At 47.3% G+C, this 21484-nt stretch overlaps 1 protein-coding gene across 1 annotated transcript in view; it reads right to left on the bottom strand.

Annotated features, from left to right (window-relative positions):
• MALRD1 (MAM and LDL receptor class A domain containing 1) overlaps window positions 1–21484 on the bottom strand; it is a 3359462-nt gene that overhangs the window by 752783 nt on the left and 2585195 nt on the right. The window lies entirely within an intron of this gene.

Below are 21484 nucleotides of genomic sequence, written 5' to 3'. Positions count from 1 at the left end.
CACACGGTCTTCCCCAATTCATGCATTATTATCGTGGTAACAGACACATATGTGACAGGTCCTTGAATCAGAAATGAACCACAACATTTACAAAGGTTTTACTTAGAGAACTGCAGCCACATTGTAAAATCCCAAGGTTGTCGGCCCAGTTTCTTGTCCAGAGCAGGAGTAATCATTGTTTTCGTTTTTTATGCAGGGAGACAGCATTATTTTCTTAGGTTGTCTACTCACACCAGCAACAACAAAGCATGTATCTTAATCCCCCCGGAAAGGAGCAGAGCCTTTGACACACAGTAGTCAGGTATCCATTTGGTCTTATCGACGGAAGGGCTCGGAGTGTTGCAATGTTATTCAGAATGTGTTATCAAATTACCACATTACTTGTGGAGAAACTTTGCCCTTTTCACTTTGATATGCAGTAAATCAGTCTGCAATGCCTTAATGTATTTGCCTTAATGCCTACCTCAGTAAAAGAGAGAAGAGCATTCCCTTAAAGGTAAATACCTATTGGATACTTATAGTAAGTCATTTTGCCCTGGCCTGCTGACTGCCTTTTGCCACCAGGCCAGGGAGTGCCCCCCCTTCTCTAGTCCACACCAACTGATTGTGCTTGGTGAGAGCACCATTGCTAGACCTGGGATTGAGCGGTGGCCCAATTACTTACCAACTAAACATCCAACTCATCACTCCCTTTCAGACCCCTTGGAGCAGGTGACAGACGCCATAGCACAGCATAGTAATATGGATTTAGGGGAAGCCAGGTTGAGTTGTAGCCACCCATGTAATCTGTTCACTAGTACGAAAGCCCAAGATAGGTCATAAGGCAGCCAAACCATGCTTATTATTGCACTATTAAATAACTCATTGCTTTGAAACACACATTTTGGCAGCAACTCAACATAGGGCATATTAGTATACTTAACTCAGTGCAGGGGCCCCTGCGGGGTGTTGATGACTCTATGCGACTGGATACTCTATAATAGTTAACATAGATTGAGTACCTGTCTTATCCACCTCAGCCAAGATGCACTCTTCCTCATTATTGTTCAGCCTTCCACTCTCTTTATGAATTCATGAATCTAATTTAATTTATTAATAATGTGGTACAGTTTATATATAAACGTTTCACATATCAAACAAATAAAAAAGAAATAATCAAAAAATAAAAAGAAAAAAACTTACATTTTAACAGACTTATCAATGACAAAAGGCTAATAAATCATTGCATAATTCTAAAATTACATAGTTCTCAAGGAAGTAAAACTGAAATGGTAAATAAACATATTGTTGACTATAACTATGAAGTCCAATCCTAATTCTCTTCTTAAGATTGTTTAACAGTTTGAGACAAGCATACTGATGAACATAATAGAAGAAATAAGTAAATAAGCTAAATAATGGATCCGAAAATAACATAACAAGGGAGATTAAAGATGAAGTTCATGAATCTTCCGGTGTTCTATCCCACCTCTCTGCAAGCCCCCTGCCTGGGCCAGGTAACACCTACCTGGGACAGCCTCTCTGTGATCAAAGCACAGTGTTGGCCCGCTGAAGGACAACCCCTTATTGCAGCACTATCCAGGAGGACCTCATGTGGCAGGGGCACACTTTTTCCATAGAGATGTGCCAGTGTAGTGCTTTGGTGAGAGGGCCTGCCACCTATCCAAGTAGCTGACCCATGTGCACAGCCACCTGTTCCCAGAGGTACTTCATCCCCGCGACAGTGGGGCTTGCAGCATCTTTTGACTGTTTATGTATCCACTCACCCATCACCTGCCCATTGTGGTCTGGAGCAGGATGCTTTCTCCCAAAAGTCATTTAATTCTCTCCAGTGCCCGCCAGGCCCACAGTCTTCAGGTTACTATGAAGCATCTCTCGCTGACATGGAGCCCCACCTCAGCACAGCCGCTGCCTTCCTATTCCACATGATGCCCACCATCCTATGTTGCTGAGAGCTGAAAGGGACGGAGATACCGCCTTCCACCTATTTCACAGGGTGCCAAGCCTTCCTGCACTGACATCAACGAGAGGGGTTCTGCTCTCCCAGCCCCAAGCCCAGCTCACAGAACAATACTGTTTTTTTTACTCCAGGGGGTGTGGGATCCTACTCATGTTGCCTCTGCTGCCCTTGGGGCTGCACGAGGCAGTCACCCCTCAGGAGAGTATACATGTGTGTGTCCTCTCCCTTTGCTCTCCCAAATGATTCCCTTTTATCTTTTGTAGGCTGATTCCACTTCAGCCCCGTGAAAGGGAGATCCACATGTCATGATTCCAACGCAACCATTCCAAAATACCCTCGCGTACCTTTTGCTGCATTAGTAAAGCACAATATGTTTGCTCATAATACCAATTATATTTTAACCACACTCTTGTATTTTCTTTCCTGTCGGTGTTAATGATGCATGCAGCTCGAGCCTAGATGGGACCCAATTGGGCCAAGAGTTAGATAGAAGATCATCTTGAAATCACAAACAGGACAATAAGGTAGTATTATTTCATGTACTGAATGAACACATCTTTGGACTCAGCATCCCTGACAAGCTACAATCATGTACCTTTCCAAATGTGCCTGTAACATTTATGGAAAGTAACAGCATCCACTCTGTCACCTCACTCTCCTCTCTTTCCATTAGAAATGATGCGCCACTCCTCAACACTTTAATCACTTCCCCTCACCAACATTTCCCCCTTCACCCACCCCTTACACCTGTACCCTCTCAACACTCCCCACCCAATCCTCAAACTCTACTATGTCATCCAACTCATTCAACTCTGCCTCTCCTCCACCTCTTTCCCCTCCCCCTCTACTTTGCATGCACAGTCTCCTCCAACTTCTCTGCCTGTACCACCTCCTCCCTTTGTTCCTCTCATTCTATCTCCTCTGTCTCTGTACTCTTTCAACCTTTTCTTGTATTTGTTTATGTAATTGATTTATAAAGTACTAGTTATGCCTCTTCTAACCCCCCAGAAGTGAATACTCCCGTGATAAGATGTAGAATAAGATAGGACAGAATTATCAGCAGAAATATTTTACATAATACGCTGGGTGAAAAGGCTCAATTGCTTTATATGTGCTTTAATGATGAAGATCTTGATTCAAATCTTAAGTTAGACTACTTTAAACTACTATTAAATGCAATGAGTAATACATCCTCGGATAAAGTCGAAACCCATGGCCATACACACAAAAATCATGGCTGGATAAAACGTGTAAACTTGCAAAACGAGATCTACTTAAAGCCCTGAATGACACACACATAATTAAAATTTAGAGAACGCAGAATAAAGAAAAGTTAAAGATAAGAAAAAAGAGATGCAAGATGAAATGTGAGATGAGCTAGTCCGATCTGTCCCTGACGGGAACAGCCGACGATTTTGGAGAATGATTGCTTGGGAAAATACTCATGAAATAGACAATTGTGTCCTGGTTGAAACCTGGTGGATGCACTTCTCTAGATTAAATTCAGAGGGGAAAGGGGGTAGTGTGATGCTGGAAATGCATTGGAGGGACAGGGCCTTCATGTCCTTGTCCTGTACTCCCTTACAGGGACGTAATTTCACCAAAATGCCAAGGGTAGCAGAAGTGACATCACGTGACCCTCGACCTCTGATGACATCACCAGAAGTGATGTCATTGGGCCCCACCCTGAAGTGATATCGCGGGGTAGCGATGGAACCCAACCTTTTACCCTGAGACAAAACAGGAAGTGGCATCACATAGCATTGTTCCTAAGTAAACTACGAAAAATATGGTTACAATATCACTATAATGTGATATACATTTCATACCAGAATAGATCACCATATGTATCGTTAAGATCAGCGTGTATAGGCCCATATTACCACATTACTGTGAATGCAAGCAGATATTCATGGCAAAATGATAATGATGTGTTCTTATATAGCACTTAAGCTTAAACGGTTTATATAGAAAAAATATATATACAATATCACCCAACCTGTGTTGGTACTCATTTATCGACCTCAGAAGGATGAAAAGCTGAGTTGAGGTGTTTAAGGACAGACTAAATCAGTGACTCTCCCCCTGAAGTGTGCCTGAAATAAACCTTTAATGAGTCTAGCAATTATTATATAGAATTCCAGAAAGACACATGTTTTGGTATTCTTATTCTTTCTTATTTAGGGTCAATGCTGAAAGAGTTACACATGTGGAACCCCCTGTTCTTTTTTATTCTGTTTATATATTTTTTAAGAGGCTTGAACAATAAAGCCAGCCACTCCAGAATGCAAGAGCCACATGATGCTGCCCACAGTCCAGAAGTTTGCATTGGTCTTTTTTTAGGGGTGGCAGAGGACACTTCAGGGGTCGCAGTTGTGACCCCTGGCGACCCCTAAATGATGTCCCTGCTCCCTTATCATGTGTGTTCTGTGTTGTTTTCTGCACAGGAGTCCATGTGGGACTCATGGCAGTGCAGCATTTCCTCTTGTTGGTGAACAGAGAACCTTGGGATACCCTTATTGCAACCATTGGTCGGGGTACAACCCTTTAACCCTAGTGTATGTTTTTGGGCACCTGTGTGTGGCCTATAGAGCAGGGTACAGGCTGGTGGCAGTTCCATGCCGAATTTGACAGGTGCTCTGAGTATCCTCTATTTTGGGATACCCAGGCCCTGCCATAGGAATCAGTGGATTCCTGATTGGAGGCAAGATGGCCCCTGTGGCCTCTTGCTTTCTATTACCTGTTACCTTGTTTCCCAAGGTCCTGGGAAGCCCTGACTCTATCCCTTCCCCTGACTGATTGTTGGGTGGAAGAACCATATATGGTATTGTGGGGAGGTCCAGGCCAAACTGGCTGGAGCCTTCCCAGTGACTATATGTTGTGGGTACACATTTGGGATGGGACCTGTGTGAATCGAGTGTGTGACCAATATGCATTCCATGGTATGGGTGTCTGGTTTCTGTGTGTGTGACACAATGAATGAGACAGCCCTGCCTGAAACTGACATGAATGCAGTATGGTCTGCTGCAAGGTTGGGTGATTACCCCAATCCACATTCCTTGTTATGGATGGCTGGGTGGAAGTGAATAGCCTGAATGCCTGTAAGCCTGATTGGCTGCCTGTTTGCATAAATGCCCTTATGTCTGATTGGCTGACTGAGCTTGGCTCAGCAGAGTGAATGAGGGTCAGATGTGTATGTCTGGGGACCTCTCACTTCCCAATTTGTTCAGAAGTTGAAGTTGAAACTTATAGCTGCTTATCCTTGAAGCCTATCTGTAAGAAGAAGAATTGCTCCTGCTTTCCTTCGACGAAATCAGACAGCTGTCGAGTTTGTCGAGGACTGATCCGAGAGAGTACCTGGTTAGGAGAGCTCTTCCAGAGTGATGAGGGAACATTGTGCAGAAGCTGATCTTCATTGTGGCACCCTGGAAGTCAGTCCCAATAGCCTGTCGACCGAAGACGGGGTCCACCAAGAAATCTTGAAGTAAATCACCAGGACATCGAGGCTGTCGAAGTCCATCCCAGTTGACCGGGGTTTGGAGGATTTCCGTAATCATTGGAAGCTCGTTGAGTTGTGTTGCTCAGAAGCAGGGAGAGCTTGACATCATGCAGCTTGACGACCGGAGCTGCACAGCTCCACCTTGTATAAGAACATTAAAGAAAGCGCTCCCTTGCCATCAACATCGACCGCTTTGTCCTACTGTAGAAAGTCGAGGATGTTGACGACCGAGGAAAGTACACCGATGGGTTTCCCCCCACTCGAAGGCGACAAAGTCGCTGACAAGTGAAGATCTGAAATGCAGCCGTGGTCGCGTCCCAATCATCAATGCAGACGCCAATACCCGACTCCTGCTGCCAGGCCTATGTTCTTCAATGAGTCTTCTTTGCGGCACCAAACTCTTTGTATAGAGGTGGACAGCAGGCCTCATCTTTGCAGGACATCCACGATTGTTCGTAAATGAGCACCCGGAAGGTCGAAGCTGCAGTCTCGACACAAGTGTTCACATTTCTTCGAGGAATCTCGATGCCCTGTGGCTCCTGCGTTAAAGCAAATCCAATCTTGAGGGATCTGTCAATGTACCATCAAAGAAACTATTCTAACTTAGGTACATTGGGGTAGTTGAACATTTTAACCAGGAAATAAGACTATTTACCATTAATGACCTGGGCTTGTTAATACTCTTTATTACAGGTTGGCCTGGTGGGAGGATCCTCACACAGAACTGCATCTAGCTAGCTGGGGTCAGCTTTCTGCCATTGTTTCACCCAACTTGTCTTCCTTCCTATGCTCTATGCTGATTCATATTGCTGTATGGTTAGTATGCCATTATAAATGTCAGCAGTTGATGCATTTTAAAGGAGTCAATAGCTAAGTGTGGTACCAAATAGACATTGTATATATTTGCCATATTAAAATTGACAGGGTGCAAAGTATGTTATTAATTGATGTAAATATATTGAACCTTCTTTATATATAAAAACTGTGTTAGCAATAACATAGTGTGTGGGCTTGGAGACTACACTGTACTTAAGAACCAGCCTGCATCACCTCCTGAGAGCTTAAGCCTTGGTTGCCCATTCATTGCTACACAATAGAGAACCCTGGCTGAGGTGCTCTGTGCTTCTGCTCTGTCATATAGAGGGCAGGAGTACAGATAACCCCCCTCCAATCTTTACACTGGTGGCAGTGGTGGGATGCTACTGGTTTTAAGAATCATTGGGTACTGTGCAATTGGTACTTCTTCTTATGTTTGAGATCAACTGCTCTGTTTTTTTATGTGTTTTGTACCTTTGTTTATGAAATGAATATAAATGCTATGGGCCTCATCACAAGTTGGGCGGTAACCCTTAAATGCGGCGGTAGCGTTATTACCGCCGCATTTAAGGGTCCGCCAGATCATGGCTTTGGCGGATTTCCCCCCAGCTCTGAGCTGGGGGGAAATCTGCGGCAAATCTGCCGATTATCAGTGCGTTTACCACCGGTGAGAAATCCACCGGTGGTAATAGTGTGAATTTTCCCCATTGGGCCCAATGGGGAATGAGGAATTCCCGAATGGGCCCAATGGGGAATGGGCAATACCCGTTCTGCCAAACCCACGATCTGGCGCTAATACCGCCCGGGGGTCTGGTGGTAGGGCTATTAACGCCGGCACTAATAGAACCAGTGTTACTGCCCAACTCGTGATGAGGCCCTATGTCTTTTTGATGAATACAAATACTAGGGCTAGCCTTAATGCATTACGGATAAGACAAATTAGAATCTGTGACTAGTCAATTGTTCATGCACTTTAGAGAGTTTGTAGGAATTTTCAGATCCTTGTATACATTTTAAATGGAATAATGTGTCTGATATTAATAAAATATGTTTAGATAATGTATACTGACCTGGCCTTATCCCCTCCTTTCACACATGTGAGTCTATTGAATTGAATTTAAATCATTATTTTCTTTCGTGTGACCACTTTGCCTGGCTTTTCATTGTGTAACCTTGCCACCTACAGAATATCCACACTTTGTTAATTTGAGGTTTAGTTGTATTCAGGGATAACTTCAATACAAACAATTGAATCTATTGCAAATGGTAAATTGACCCAGATGAGCTTAGAGGCTCTCCAGAGTGCTTGTGAAGCCAGGTAGTTAGACTTTGAGGAAAAGTCTAGGGCTGAGCTGAAAGCTGTGCTGGTGGACTACCAGACTTATTTTGATGCTCTTAATGAAGTGGGGGATGGACCCACTGAGAACCCTGCCAGGGGTTGTTAATGAATCTGTTTCTGAGAGTGCCACCTCTCCTGCTGACTCTATTCCGAAACCCATCATTGTTTCTTCAGGGAATGCCTTGGAACTTGAAATATTGAGGATGGAATTGGCCTTTGAATTTTAAAAGTTGGAATCTGAAGCTGAACTAAAGAAGGGGGAGTTGGCACAGGAAGTGATACTCAAAGATAGGGATCTTGAACTTAAAAACAAGGACACTGAATGTCAGAGAATTCAGCTAGGGAAAGCTAGAGTGGAGGCTTCAGCCAAACCAGGTGAGAGTGTCAGGTCCCCTGCCACCACGTTTATGAAAGATTTGGTTGGTGTGAATGTGGAGGGTTCTTATAGCCTCTAATGGTTTGAAGTGTTTGGATGGCTTGTGAAATCCATGATGTTGATAAAAGAGATTGGGCTAAGTGGTTGTTAAGTAGAGTGCCTCAAACTGGTTATGACTGTATTCTGAAACTGAGTGTGGAAGAAAGGGGTCAGTATGAGTGCATGAAATCTGCTTTGGTTGCCAAGTTTGGCAAGACACCTACCCAATACCTTAAAAGGTTCAGGTAATATAGAAAGAGAGAGAATGTGTCTTGAGTGGACTGGGTGAGTTCTGCACATATGAATGATGGGGTGGATTGATGGAAACAAGGTGAAAACCTTTGTTAAATTGTCCCACATTTTGTTTTTTGAGCATTTTTCTGAAGCCTGTTCACCAGAGCTGTGTCAGTATGTTGCTTACCAGAACATTCTGGATCCTTTTTAAGCTGGCCAGGCTGGCTGACAAGTGGGTATCCCACTGGAGTCCCCCTAAGGAACCCAGCAGGAAGGACAAGGACAAAGAGAAAGGGACCTCTCAAAAGTCTGAGAAGTCCTCCAAGCATCCACAGTGGAGTACACCTAAAGCTTCCTCTCCTAAGAACCAAAAATCTAGTGGGAATAAGTCTTATGGGTTGGGATCAAGATTAGCTGTTTTCCTGCTGAAAAGCAGGCGCCCAGTGGATCCAGTACCGCACCTCGCATTACAGGCACTTGTTGGGACTCTGGGGCTCTGGACCACAAGAAGCGTGACCCCAAGTGTAAATGTAAGGCACTTGGAGTCCAGGCTGTCAGCCTGACCTACACTTGCTTTATGCCTGAGGTGGAGGCCCTGTCCCCCCCCACCTCTACAGGAATCACATTTGGTGCTCCTGTAGAGATTTCCGTAGTGTCCCTTGGGGCCTGGGACCAGTACACAGAATTACTGGCTACTATCCAAAAGAATACCCGAAGAATTTTGAGAAGTGTCCTCCTGAATGGCCAGCCTTCTACTGTTTTGAGATACAGTGGGGCAAGTAAGACAGTGGTGGACAGGACCCTGCTCATGCCATAGGAGTATGTAGGTGCTCCTCTGAAAACAACCAGGTTAGCTGGTGGGCCTCCCAAATTATTTCCTGTAGCCCTAGTCACCATCACAATTGCGTACAAGACAGCAAAGCTTCCCATCCTAGTTCAGGACAATGTGCCTGCCCACATTTTGTTGGGTAATGATTTAAATGAGTTGGGGTTGATCTCTGATGGTCTACCACTGACTGCTGCTGCAGTCACTAGATCTCAGATCACACCCTGTCTGACTGGTAGTCAGGTACACAAGCAAGGGGGAAACCCAAGGCAAGAAGGAAGAGCAAGGCGGCCACCTCTGCGAAGGGGGCTCCTTCTCTTCCAGCTTTTTCAGCAGCACCCACTGGGATTCAGGCTCTGGATGGGCTGGGTCCAGTGTTAACCCAAGACTCAACTCCTGAGGGAGAAGAGCCAGAAGATTCTCCTGTTGGAGAGGTGCTCAACCCAGAGAATCACCCTGACCTTCAATGCCTGCCAGCTGAAGGGGGCCCTCTAGGGGAAACTTCTGCAATGGTCAGAGTGAAGGTGAAGTGCCTAGGCCATTCAAAATGTATTGAGAGGATGAGCTGCTTTGTAGTGAGCCCACTAGGCCTGGACCTGGTGCCCTTAAGAGGTTGGTGGTGCCCAAGGTGTACAGGCCCTTCCAGTTGCAATTGGCACATGAGGTTCTCTTAGCTGGTCATCTTGGGACCAAGAAGTCTAAACAAAGGATCTCTCCATATTTCTACTGGCCCCGGATGGGAGCAAAAGTGGAGTATCACTGCTGGACTTGTCCCACTTGTCAGTTGTCTGGCAAGACTGTAGACAGTGTCATTGCCCCACTGCAGCCTTTTCCAGTGGTTGGCACTCCATTTGAGAGGGTAGGCATCAACATTGTCGGTCCCTTGGACACACCCACATCTGGTGTACACTGGTTCATCCTGGTATTGGTTGATCATGCCACCAGGTACCCTGAGGCTATACACCTTCTGATCATTAGTGCCAACATGGTTGCCAGGGCTCTCCTGGTAACTTTTACCTGAGTTGGATTCCATAAAGAGGTGGTCTCTGACAGAGGATCCAACTTCATGTCTAGTTACATGCAAGCGATGTGGAAGGAATGTGGGGTAACATAGGTTCTCCACCTCCTGACCAATGGTCTGGTTGAGAGGTTTAATAAAACTCTCAAGGGCATGATGGGTACTTTGGAAGAGCCCCTAAGGAAGAAATGAGATCTCTTCCTACCATGCCTGCTGTTCGCCTATAGAGAGGTGCCTCAATAGGGTGTTGCTTTCAGCCACTTAGAGCTTGTCATTGGACATCCTGTGAGGGGGCCCCATGCCTTAAACAGAGAAGGTTTGGAAGCCACCCCTGGGGGTCCTGCCAAGCAATTGGGGACTATGTGTTAGGCCTCAGAAGGAGGATGGCACAGATGATAGGCTAGGCATTACCGAATCTTAGGGCAAGCCAAGAATTAAACAAGCACTGGCATAACCTTAAGGCCTCACAAGTGAATTGGACTCCAGGACAGGAGATCCCTGTGATGGAGCCTACCAAGCCTCGATCTTTGGCAGATAAGGGGACTGCACCCTTCTGGATAATCTTCAAGATGGGCAAAGTCAATTATCGGATTGACATGGTAGTCCCTGCGTTAGCCCCTCAGGTAGTCCACGTTAACCGGCTGAAGCGGTCATATGTCTTCTGCTAGCTTCAGAACAACAGGAGGATGAGAGTGAGTCCCTTCCTGATTTGCTGCATAGCAATACTCTGGATGACACAGTTGAGGGAGTGCATCTCTCTTCAGATCTGATACCTGAGCAACAGAGGGACAGCAGGGATTTGCTCTGGCAGTATACCCCTCTGTTCTCATTGACACCAGGCCTCACCCCATGGTGCAGGCACAAAATTGACACTGGTGAAAGTGTACCTGTCAAAAGCAGATGCTATTGAATGTGAGATAACTTAAAGTACCACATCCAGGCTGAGTTCACCAGGATGCTGGATCTGGGTGTAATTTATCCCTCAAGTAGTCCCTGGTCCAGTCCTGTGGTCCTTGTCCCCAAGGCAAGGTCCCAGTCAGGTACCAAGGATTGGAGTTTCTGTGTGGACTACAGAGGGGTCATTTTGCTATACTACATCTGACACAGACCGCATATTATTCTACCTGCCATGCCTGAAACATTCTACCCGCTCAATACCCACACTGCTTAACGCCTACTATTATCTAGCCCACTGCAATAGTAGGTGCACTGGCATCTAGCCTTACTTTTCTAGCCTCACCCGGCAACACCGCCCATACTTTCCAAGAGATCCACTATAGCTCACTGACCCTCGCACATGCATTTTGGCAGCTACTGTACACCCATTCCCCTCCAACATAACCCCCACCCATTTCCTACCTTTGTTCTTCACCAAATGTAACATCATAGCGACCTGCCTAAATCCAACCGTATCTACTACACGCCCATGATCCATAAGCAACAGGAACAAACTAATAAGTCTCTGCTCAAGACTCCAACTTACCACTCCAAAGACCCACCCAGACACTCGCAAACCACAGGCACACCTACGCTCTCAATAAAACAAGCCTTGCCCAGACCACCCTTGGTACTCCCAAACTCTTCAACAACCAACCCTGCTAAAAACAAAAAAAAACAATACTAAACAATCCTTGACACCAATCTGCAATGTGCACTGGTCAACGCTAGATCATTTCCAGCACATGCCACTGAAATCCACACATTTATGACTAACCTCGACCTTGATATCCTTGCCATCACCGAGACCTGGCTACATAGTGCAGCCAAGCCAGCCCTCACATTAGCCATCCCACCAGGATACACCATCATCAGACACGACCGACTCAACACCGTAGGCGGGGGTGTAGCACTCATTTTGAAGGACCACCTAGAGGTCAAACAAACCACATACAATCTAGGAGGGAACACAACACCCTCTCAGTAAAGATCTCCCTTTCCCCTAACACCACCATCACCCTCACCCTTGCTTCCACCCACCAGGCCCAGTACTAGACTTCCATGAAAACCTTATACACCTCCAAGCTGATAACTTAAAAACCACATCTAAAACAATCCTCCTAGGTGATTTCAACCTTGGCCTCAACAACAAGAATGACAGCCCATCCAAAGCCCTAGCGTTAGCCTTACAGGAACTAGGTTTTGACCAAAAAAGTCCACTCGCCCACGTACTGCAAGGAGCGTACCCTCGACTGGGTAGTTGATCATAACTGTTATATTGAAATCAGCTTCATCACCCTACCCCGTGGTGGGACCATCTTCTCATACACTTCCTCATCCCGACCGCTGCTATCAATAGCAGACAACCTAACCGGGTCCCCCAGACCTGGCGAGATGTGCCAAAAACCTCCCTAAACAAAGGATTCTACCCCACATAAGTACCCTCACCTCCAACCTCCCCGCATCCTCAGACCCATCAATACTGGCGGATATCTACAAATCCACGATTAGCGCTGCCATAGACATTATCGCTCCACTTCAGAAGAAAAAAGCAAAAAATGTGAAACATTCCAACGCCTGGTTCTACACAGAACTAAAAGAACTATGCAGCACCAAAAAATGCAAAGCGCTGAACAAATGTCAAAGCTCCCCCAATGCAAGAAAGCAATAGTCACAGCCAAATCTGCATCATATAACAACAGAATTACAAATGTCAGCTCTGAATCTAAAGAGCTCTTCGCAATTGTTAAAGAACTGTCCACTCCAGCCACCAAATCCCAGGACATTGTCAAAGATCAAAAATGGTGCAATACAATTCAAACTGCCCTACTAAACAAAATGGAACTCCGACAACAGAAAATTCAGGAGCACCACACGAATTTCACGCAGCATATTAGACTAACCTCTAGCGTAGAGCAAGTGGTCACCTCTAGCACAGAGTGATTGGACACTAAAGACCCTATAACACCTTTCAAATTCAGGGAAATCAGCGAATTCGAAGGAACAGAGATCGGGAACAAAAGTATGCCCTCCAATTGTAAAGGAGAATCCTGCCCAGCCAAGATAGTCAAAGATTGTGCAGAAACACTTGCCCCGCTTCTCGGGTCTTTCATAAACGCCTCCTTCAACACTGTTCCAGATAGCCTAAAAGAAACCTGTGTGTGCCCGCTTCTAAAAAAAAAAAAACACTCTGGACCCAGAAATTACCAATAATTACAGGCCCAATACCACCGTCCATTTCCTGCTCAAGATACTAGACAAAGTTGACCACACACAAATCCAGCAATATTTAGAAAAAAGCCACATTCTAGGCAAAAGACAGTCAGGCTTCTGCCCAGGACACGGGACAGAGTCTGCCTTACTCAATCTTAAAATTCAACTGGGCAACATCATGGACAAAGCAAACCGGCTCTTCTCCTCCTTTCACATCTGTCCGCTGCCTTTGACCTTGTCAACCATGATATCCTAGGGATGCACTTAAAAAACGAGGCCCACTTCTCACAGGAAGCTTCGCTTGGGTGGCCTCCTTCCTAAATGGAAGACTCATGAAAGTCTTCTTAGACTCTGCATGCGCCTCCTCTACCACTATCCACTGCGGCGTCCCGCAGGGCTCATGCACTGCCCCACGCTACATAATATTTTTACCCTCCTGCTTTTCAATGATCTGGACTGTCGTCCAGCTTATAGCATATACTAATTACGCTGATGACACTCAGGTACTACTCCCCTTAAATGGCATATACGAACAAGACGCTGCGGCACTAACCAAGATATACTCAGCTATCCAGACATGGATGGCAGCCAACGGCCTCTGCCTACATGGGGACAAAACAGAGATCCTCATAGTAGGCACTAGGGAAACACTCAACAAGCTCCCACAACAATACAAGACCTTTACTATAGACAACTACACCATTACAGTCTCTGAAGCTGTAAAAACCCTAGTAGTGTACCTTGACTCCTCACTGTCCATGTCACACCAGTTCAATGCTATAGCCTCCGCCTCCGCACCAAGGTAATCAATGCTGTCAAGCCTTTCCTCTCTACCAAAAATTGTCTATCATCAGAGCCACAGTAGGCACCACATTGGACTACTGCAATGCACTATTCCTGGGCACCATGGCAAAAAACCTTAACAAACTTCAAGTCACACAGAACAATGCCCTCAGGGCAGCTCTGAGTATTCCCATAAGGGAACACATCTCACAAGCTAGGAAAGATGCACACTGGCTACCTGTAAAAGAATGCATACCTTTCAAAACAATGGCCATTACACACAGGTGCCTTTCTTCCGATGGCCCACCATACCTATCAGAGAGAATCGCCCTCAACTCATCCAACAGACCCACTAGATCTCATCTGACCAACCAGATGTACATGCCAGCCTTTAAAAGAACCAAAGCTGGAGGGTCTAGCTTTCAACACATGTCACCCAAAAACTGGAATGCACTGCCCACAACACTAAGAAACGAAAGCCTGCTCTCCTCCCATTGGTTGGATTGGTCTTATTAACCAATCACAGAAACCGGGAGGCGGGAGCCGGCCCGTTTCATCTAATGCCTGCATCGAGGCCCGTGGGAGTTCTTTCCACTTTTCTCTGCTGAATGAAGAACTGCTACATTGGCGCCGCTCCGGCAGCTGTACTTTTTCTGGCTTCCCAGAGGCACACATGGCCCCTCTGCTTTTGTGGTAAGCAGGTGTGCATTTTGTGTTGATGCCCAAATTGCTGTGATAGAGAGACTTAATTGCATAATTGTATAGGTAATATACCAAAATCCTTACCAGCTAATCCCCCCTTTGCAAGCTCATTTCTTTATGGATTTCTTTTATTTTCCTGCACTTTCGCCCTGTCTTCGTTGGCCGTTTTAAGATGGTCGCCTGCACATTAGGCCTCTTTGTGCACCCAGCTGCCTGAGCCTCCTCCCCTGCAATTGGTTAGGTTGGTCTTATCAACCAATCACAGCAACCTGGAGGCGGGAGCTGAGGCCTGTGTGAGTTCTTTTCCACTTTTCTCTAATGAATGGAGACCTGCTACATTGGCACACCGGAATCCCTGCTTTCCTGGGCTGCCAGAGGCACACATGGCCCCTCTGCTTTTGCGGTGAGCAGGTGTGCATTTTGGGTTGAGGCGCACATTGGCACGTTACAGAGACTTAATTGCACAATTGAATGAGGACGATACGAGCATCCTTACAAGCAGTGGTCGAAGTGTATAAAAAGAAGTAGTGGAACTATTTTCCCTGCTAGTTTGCACCCACCCCCCACAAACACCATCACCACGTCACCTCCCAGACACAATACACACCACCAAACACTTGCACCTGCTGTTTAAGGGAACGTTCAGTAATCCTGCCTGTGATAGTTCCTGTCTTTGTGGATTTCTCTTATTTTCCTGCACTTTCACCCTGTCTTTGTTGGCCGTGTTAAGATGGCCGCCTGCACATTAGGCCTCTTTGTGCACCCGGCTGCCTGAGCCTGCTCCCCTCCGATTGGTTGAGTTGGTTTTATCAACCAATCACAGCAACCGGGAGGTGGGAGCTGGCCCATTTCACCTAAGGATTGCATCAAGGCCTGTGTGAGTTCTTTTCCACTTTCCTCTGCTGAATGGAGACCTGCTACATTGGCGCTCCGGCAGCCCTGCTTCCCCGAGTTTCCCAGAGGCACACATGGCCTCTCTGCTTTTGCGGTAAGCACATGTGCATTTTGGGTTAATGCGCACATTGTCGCGTTACAGAGACTTGATTGCACAATTGAATGGGGAAGATACCAGCATCCTTAAAGCAAATCCTGCCTGTGTAAGCTCCTTTCTTTGTGGATTACTTTTATTTTCCTGCACTTTTGCCCTGTGTTTGTTGGCCTTGTTCAGATGGCCGTCTGCACATTAGGCCTCTGTCTGCACCCTGCTGTCTGAGCCTGCTCCCTTCAGATTGGTTGGATTGGTCTTATCAACCAATCACAGCAACCAGGAGCCGGGAGCCGGTCCGTTTCAGCTAAGGCCTGCATCGAGGCTCGTGATGGTTTTTTCCCCACTTTTCACTGCTGAATGAAGACATGCTACATTGGCGCTCTGGCAGCCCTGCTTTCCCAGGCTGCCCAGAGGCACACATGGCTCATCTGCTTTTGCGGTAAGCATGTGTAGCACGTGTGCATTTTGGGTTGATGCACACATTGCCGCCTTACAGAGACTTAATTGTACAATTGAATGGGGAAGATACCAGCATCCTTACAAGCTAATCCTGCCTGTGCAAGCTCCTTTCTTTGTGGATTTCCTTTATTTTCCTGCACTTTCTACCTGTCTTTCTTGGCCGTGTTAAGATGGCCGCCTGCACATTACGCCTCTGTGTGCACCCTGCTCCCTGAGCCTGCTCACCTCCCATTGGTTGTGTTGCTCTTATCAACCAATCACAGCAACCGGGAGGTGGGAGCTGGCCCGTTTCAGCCAAGGCCTGCATCGAAGGGCATGTCTGTTCCTGTCACTGCCTGGACATGCCGCGGGCCAAACTTTCCTGGACCTTTCAATCAACATGCTTTCAAAAAACATATTCAGACTCAACATCATGCTTGACTATTATCTTCCTGATCCCGCATCATAAAGTGAATTAATTGGATGCTTCAGCACCATAGAATCTCCTTTTCTCTGCCTTACAAGGCATCAACTTCAATAATGCCTCATAGTCTTCGGTGCCTCTGATCTCTGACTGCACTCATTGTTTCCCACTTCACCATCCGCTGTACTCTAATGCTGCTTCCCTTGTGCCCTTCAAAAAGTCTGCTTTGTATGAAAATTGTTCTTAGCTCTGCCCCCTTGCTGCTTAGAAAGTGCCTGTTTGTATGAAAATCGTTCTTAGTTGTCCCCCACTGCTACTTAGAAAGTGCAGTTTGTATTAAAATCGTTCTTAGTTGTCCCTGCTGCTGCCTAGAAAGTGCCTCTCTGTATGAAAATCGTTCTTCGTTTTGCCCGCCTGCTGCCTACAAAGTGCCTGTTTGTATGAAAATTGTTTCTATCTGTGTCCCATTGCTGCTTAGAAAGTGCATGTTTGTTTGAAAATCGTTCTTAGTTGTCCCCCCTGCTGCCTAGAAAGTGCGCATTTGTATGAGCCTTGTTTTTAGCTGTGCCTCACTTGCTGCTTAGAAATTGCCTGTTTGCATGAAAATTGTTCGTAGTTATCCCCCCTGCTGCCTGGAAAGTGCCTGTCTGTATGACAATTGTTCTTAGCTGTGCCCCCTGCTGCCTCAAAAGTGCCTGTATGTATGAAAATCGTTTTTAGCTGTGCTCTCTTGCTGCTTAGAAAGAGCACATCTGACCCATTAAGCCACCCTTGCCACCCTCCATTCCCTACACCCACTGCCTTCACCCTCGCCCCCCATACAGGTGCATCAGACTGGTAAGTGCCCTCATCACCATTGCAGCTAGCTATGTCACTATTCATCTCTCCTATCTTCTCTTACTGCTTCTCTATTTCTGATCACTAAATCTGGCCAGAAGAAACTTAAGAAGGACATACTGGGCTCCGACCCAGGCCTTCCTATTGCAGACAACTATGTCACGGATTCGGCCAGAGAGACTCTCACAGACATCCTCTTTGTCGTTCCCTCACCTGACTTATGGACCCGGTACATGGAATGGACACCCTTCTCTCTCCTATTGCCTCTTCTCGCATTCATAGTGGCACCCGCTGGGAGGTCCTCCTTGACCTCTTCACCATCTCCAGGGTCATCATCAATGTCTATCTGAATGGAACCGTCATGGTTCAGGGCCCTCAACCCAACCACCTTCTCTTTGACAGGCTCCTACCTAGCCTCTCAAACCTTACCTCTCCCCCTGAACAGGCGCCCTTGCCTGCTGTGCCTTCCTCCTCCACCACACAGGCTCCCCTGGCCTGCTGTGCCTTCCTCCTCCTCTGCACAGGCTCGCTTGCCTGCTGTGCCTTCCTCCTCCTCTGAACAGGCACCGTGACCTGCTGTGCCTTCCTCATCCTATACGCAGGCTCCCTTGCCTGCTGTGCTCTCCTCCTCCTCTGCACAGGCACCCTGGCCTTGCCATACTGTTCCAGCTCCCTTGCCGGCCTTTGCTCCCCCACTATCGTCCACTATCCCTCGGGCTCTCTTGACACACTCGGGAGGGATGACAGTCCCATTCACCCCCCCCTCTGAAGACCCTCAAAGATGGCAAGCTACTTCAAATTGCCACACTAAACTCTTACTCTACTTGAACTCATGGATCTTGATGTGCTCGCCATCACAGAAACATGGTTCAGGGACAGTTCTGTCACAAGCTTTGACACACTCCACCTGGAAGGATTTAAGATCCTTTCTGTCCCCAGGCTCAAGAGGTCACAAGGGGGAGTGGCATTGATCTTCCCTGAATGGATTCCTGTGTCCATCATCCCTACTCAGGCCTACACCTCTTTCAAATGCCTTGTCTGCAGCCTCTCTCTCCCTCCTAAATCCTCTCTCCTTATTGCCACCTTATATCGGCTACCAGAACAATTTGCTCTCTTCCTCTTGGAATGGGCTGTCCTAACCTCCTCTCTACTCTACTTCACCTCTCAACTCCTCCTGTTGGGTGACCTCAACATCCATCTGGACTCTTCCGACTCCTCAGGACCTTTCCGCAATTTATGCGATTCCCTCTCTCTCTCTATCTTACCTTCCGGCTCTACACACACAGCTGGCCACGCCCTGGATCCCCTCATCTCCATCGACATCCCTCTCGCTATCCCTCCCTATCCCTCTCACCACATATCACCACCTATCTCTCTTGGACAGACCACTCTCTTCTCTCTTCACATTTGAAGCTCTCCTCTCCCCTTGCAATGACACACCCTTCGCAGCCATTCAGATTCAAAGTCGCCAGACCCATGAAAAGAGTGAGAGGGGCTGCCTTTGCCTTTGCCTCCACCTACTCTCCCCCTGCTACTCCTGAGGCTGACACCCACCCTAACACCCTGACACAGCCCTCGCCAACTTCAATCTTTCTATCTCCAACACCCTTGAAACTCTTGCCCCTGTCATGAGGGCCCGACTGAAGCCTTCCAAAAAGTGCATCTCTTGGTACGACTCTGATCGGGCTGCCCTCAAAGGTGTAGAGCAGATGAGCACAAATGGAATGCATCTTGCGGACCCTCTGACAAACTGGCTTGCCGCCTCCTTCAAAGGCAATACCGACTCTGCATCTGCACCAAGAAAAGAGTCTTTATTCAAGCTTGCATCTCTGCGGCATCAAACAACACAGCCAAACTTTTCAAAGTCTGTATGGAACTGGCCAATCCTGCAGCAGCCTCCTCTTTGGTCACACCCACCCAGGACCTCTGCTTGGCTCTGGCTTCTCACTTCACTGCAAAAACTCACAACATCCTTTCCTCACTCACACTCACACCACATCATATAGCAACACCTCTGGAGCCCCCTATGGGACCCCCATCACTTCTCCTCTCTTCTCTCACTCCCATCACACCGGGTGAGGTCACCAGACAAGTCTGGTCTATGAAGGCCTCATCCACACAGGCAAACCCTTGCCCTTCCAAAACCATTAAGGACAACATTGGCTCTCTCACTCCCTCCTTGGATGATCTCTGCAATCTCTCCCAAGCCACTTGCTGGAGTTTTCCCAACCTCTCTCAAGCACTCCCTTGTACACCCTCTAATCAAGAAACCATCAGTCGACCCCTCCATTCTGGCAAACTACCACCCTTTCTCAATCACCTGTTTCCTGGGCAGACTCCTGAAGAAGCTGGCTATCTCTCAGCTCACCCTCCACACGGAATCTGTTGGTTGCCTCCACGACCATCAGTCTAGCTTTACAGCATTCAGAGGCATGGAAACTGCTATCCTGAACACCCGTAAAGATCTGCTCTCAAATCTTGACACTACCACTCTCTCGATCCTCATTCTTCTTGACTTCTCCTCTGCCTTTGACACGGTAAACCACAACATCTTGGTTGCATGTCTACCTGACACCCTGGAAATCACAGGTCAGGCTCTGGCGTGGTTAGCTTCCTTCCTCTCCGACCTCGCATCCCAGGTAGAACTTGGTTCCTTTCTCTCTACTATCACTATCAACCTGCGGCATCCCCGAGGGTTATAGCCTACCCTCCTGGTTCTTCAATGTATTCATGGCTGCCCTGGCACACAAGCTTGCCAGCTTCACCCTTAACTTCCAGTTTTATTCAGATGACACGAAACTCTTCTTCAAGCTACCCTCAGCCACCTCTTCTTCCTTGCTCTTATCAGACTGTCCTTCCGCAATTCAGTCATGGTGTGCTGCAAACGACCTCTGCCTCAATTCTAGCAAAACCGAGATCTTTCACATTGGGACTCCTGCTGCCGCTTTCCCACTCTCACTATGGCCGGCCTACCTCGGGTCTGCTCCCGCCCCCACCTGCGAGGTAAAAAACCTCAGGGTCATCTTTGACTCCACTCTCTGTTTTTCCACTTACATCTCGGACATCTCTAAAAAGTGCAACTACCAGCTGCACCTCCTCCAAGGTACTCTTCCTTTTCTCACCTTCCCCCAGAGGCCCACTGTCTCCAGAGCCTGGTTCCCTCAAGGATGGACTACTGCAATAGTCTCTTTCTCAACCTCCCGCCTCTGCTCTGTGCCCTCTACAACTCATCCAGAACAGAACCGCAAGACTTATCCTTGGCCTCAAGCCCTGGGACCGCATCTAGCTGGTGCTGAAATCCCTCCACTGGCTCCCCGTGGCTACAAGGATCAAGTTTAAGACCCGCTGCATTCTCCACAAGGCTTTCTGGGGCCTGGGACCGACCTAATTGCAACAATGCCTTCCAAAATACTGTCCCTCCGCTCATCTACCTACAACCTTCTGCGAGTGAGCAGAGATTTGGGGGGAGATCTTTATCCTCAGCAGGGGCCTCCCTCTTGAACAGCCTTCCTGCCGCCCTCCGTCTTGAGCCTGATCTCTTTAAGTTCTGGAAACTCCTTAAGACATTCCTCTTCTCCTCTTCCTTCTCTCTCCCTCTGCCCTGCTAACCTCTTCCTCTGCTCTGCCTCCACTTCCACTAAGCATGCCGACTGGCTGCCGGGCGTACCTGAGTCTCACAGGTCACTGGCCCCTTTGCCCGTCTTCCAGCACTTGGCTCATGACCTGCACTTGCCCCATTGCAACTTCACTTGGTCAATGACCCATGAGAACGACTTCTCTCAGCACTTGCCAGTTTTCTGACTAACCGGTTGAACTTACCCCCCCACCCAGACACCTGCACTTACCCCCCTGTACCTCTGTGCACTTACTCAATCTGAATGTACCATGCCTGAAGATCGTCTATCATTTCTCCCCTGTCTCCCCTCCTGCATAGTTGCACCCTATGCTCTTGGAAAATCTGCAGAATCGTCATCAGCCCTATTTGCTTTTATTTACCCTGCTAAATCTATTTTATGAGCTTACTCTGCCTGGGCAGACTTTGGGCCTAATAACGA

The sequence above is a fragment of the Ambystoma mexicanum genome, chromosome 2q, assembly GCF_040938575.1.
Source record: "Ambystoma mexicanum isolate Mex_15411 chromosome 2q, UKY_AmexF1_1, whole genome shotgun sequence".
NCBI lineage: Eukaryota > Metazoa > Chordata > Amphibia > Caudata > Ambystomatidae > Ambystoma > Ambystoma mexicanum.
This window is presented reverse-complemented; position numbering and strand designations above follow the sequence as displayed.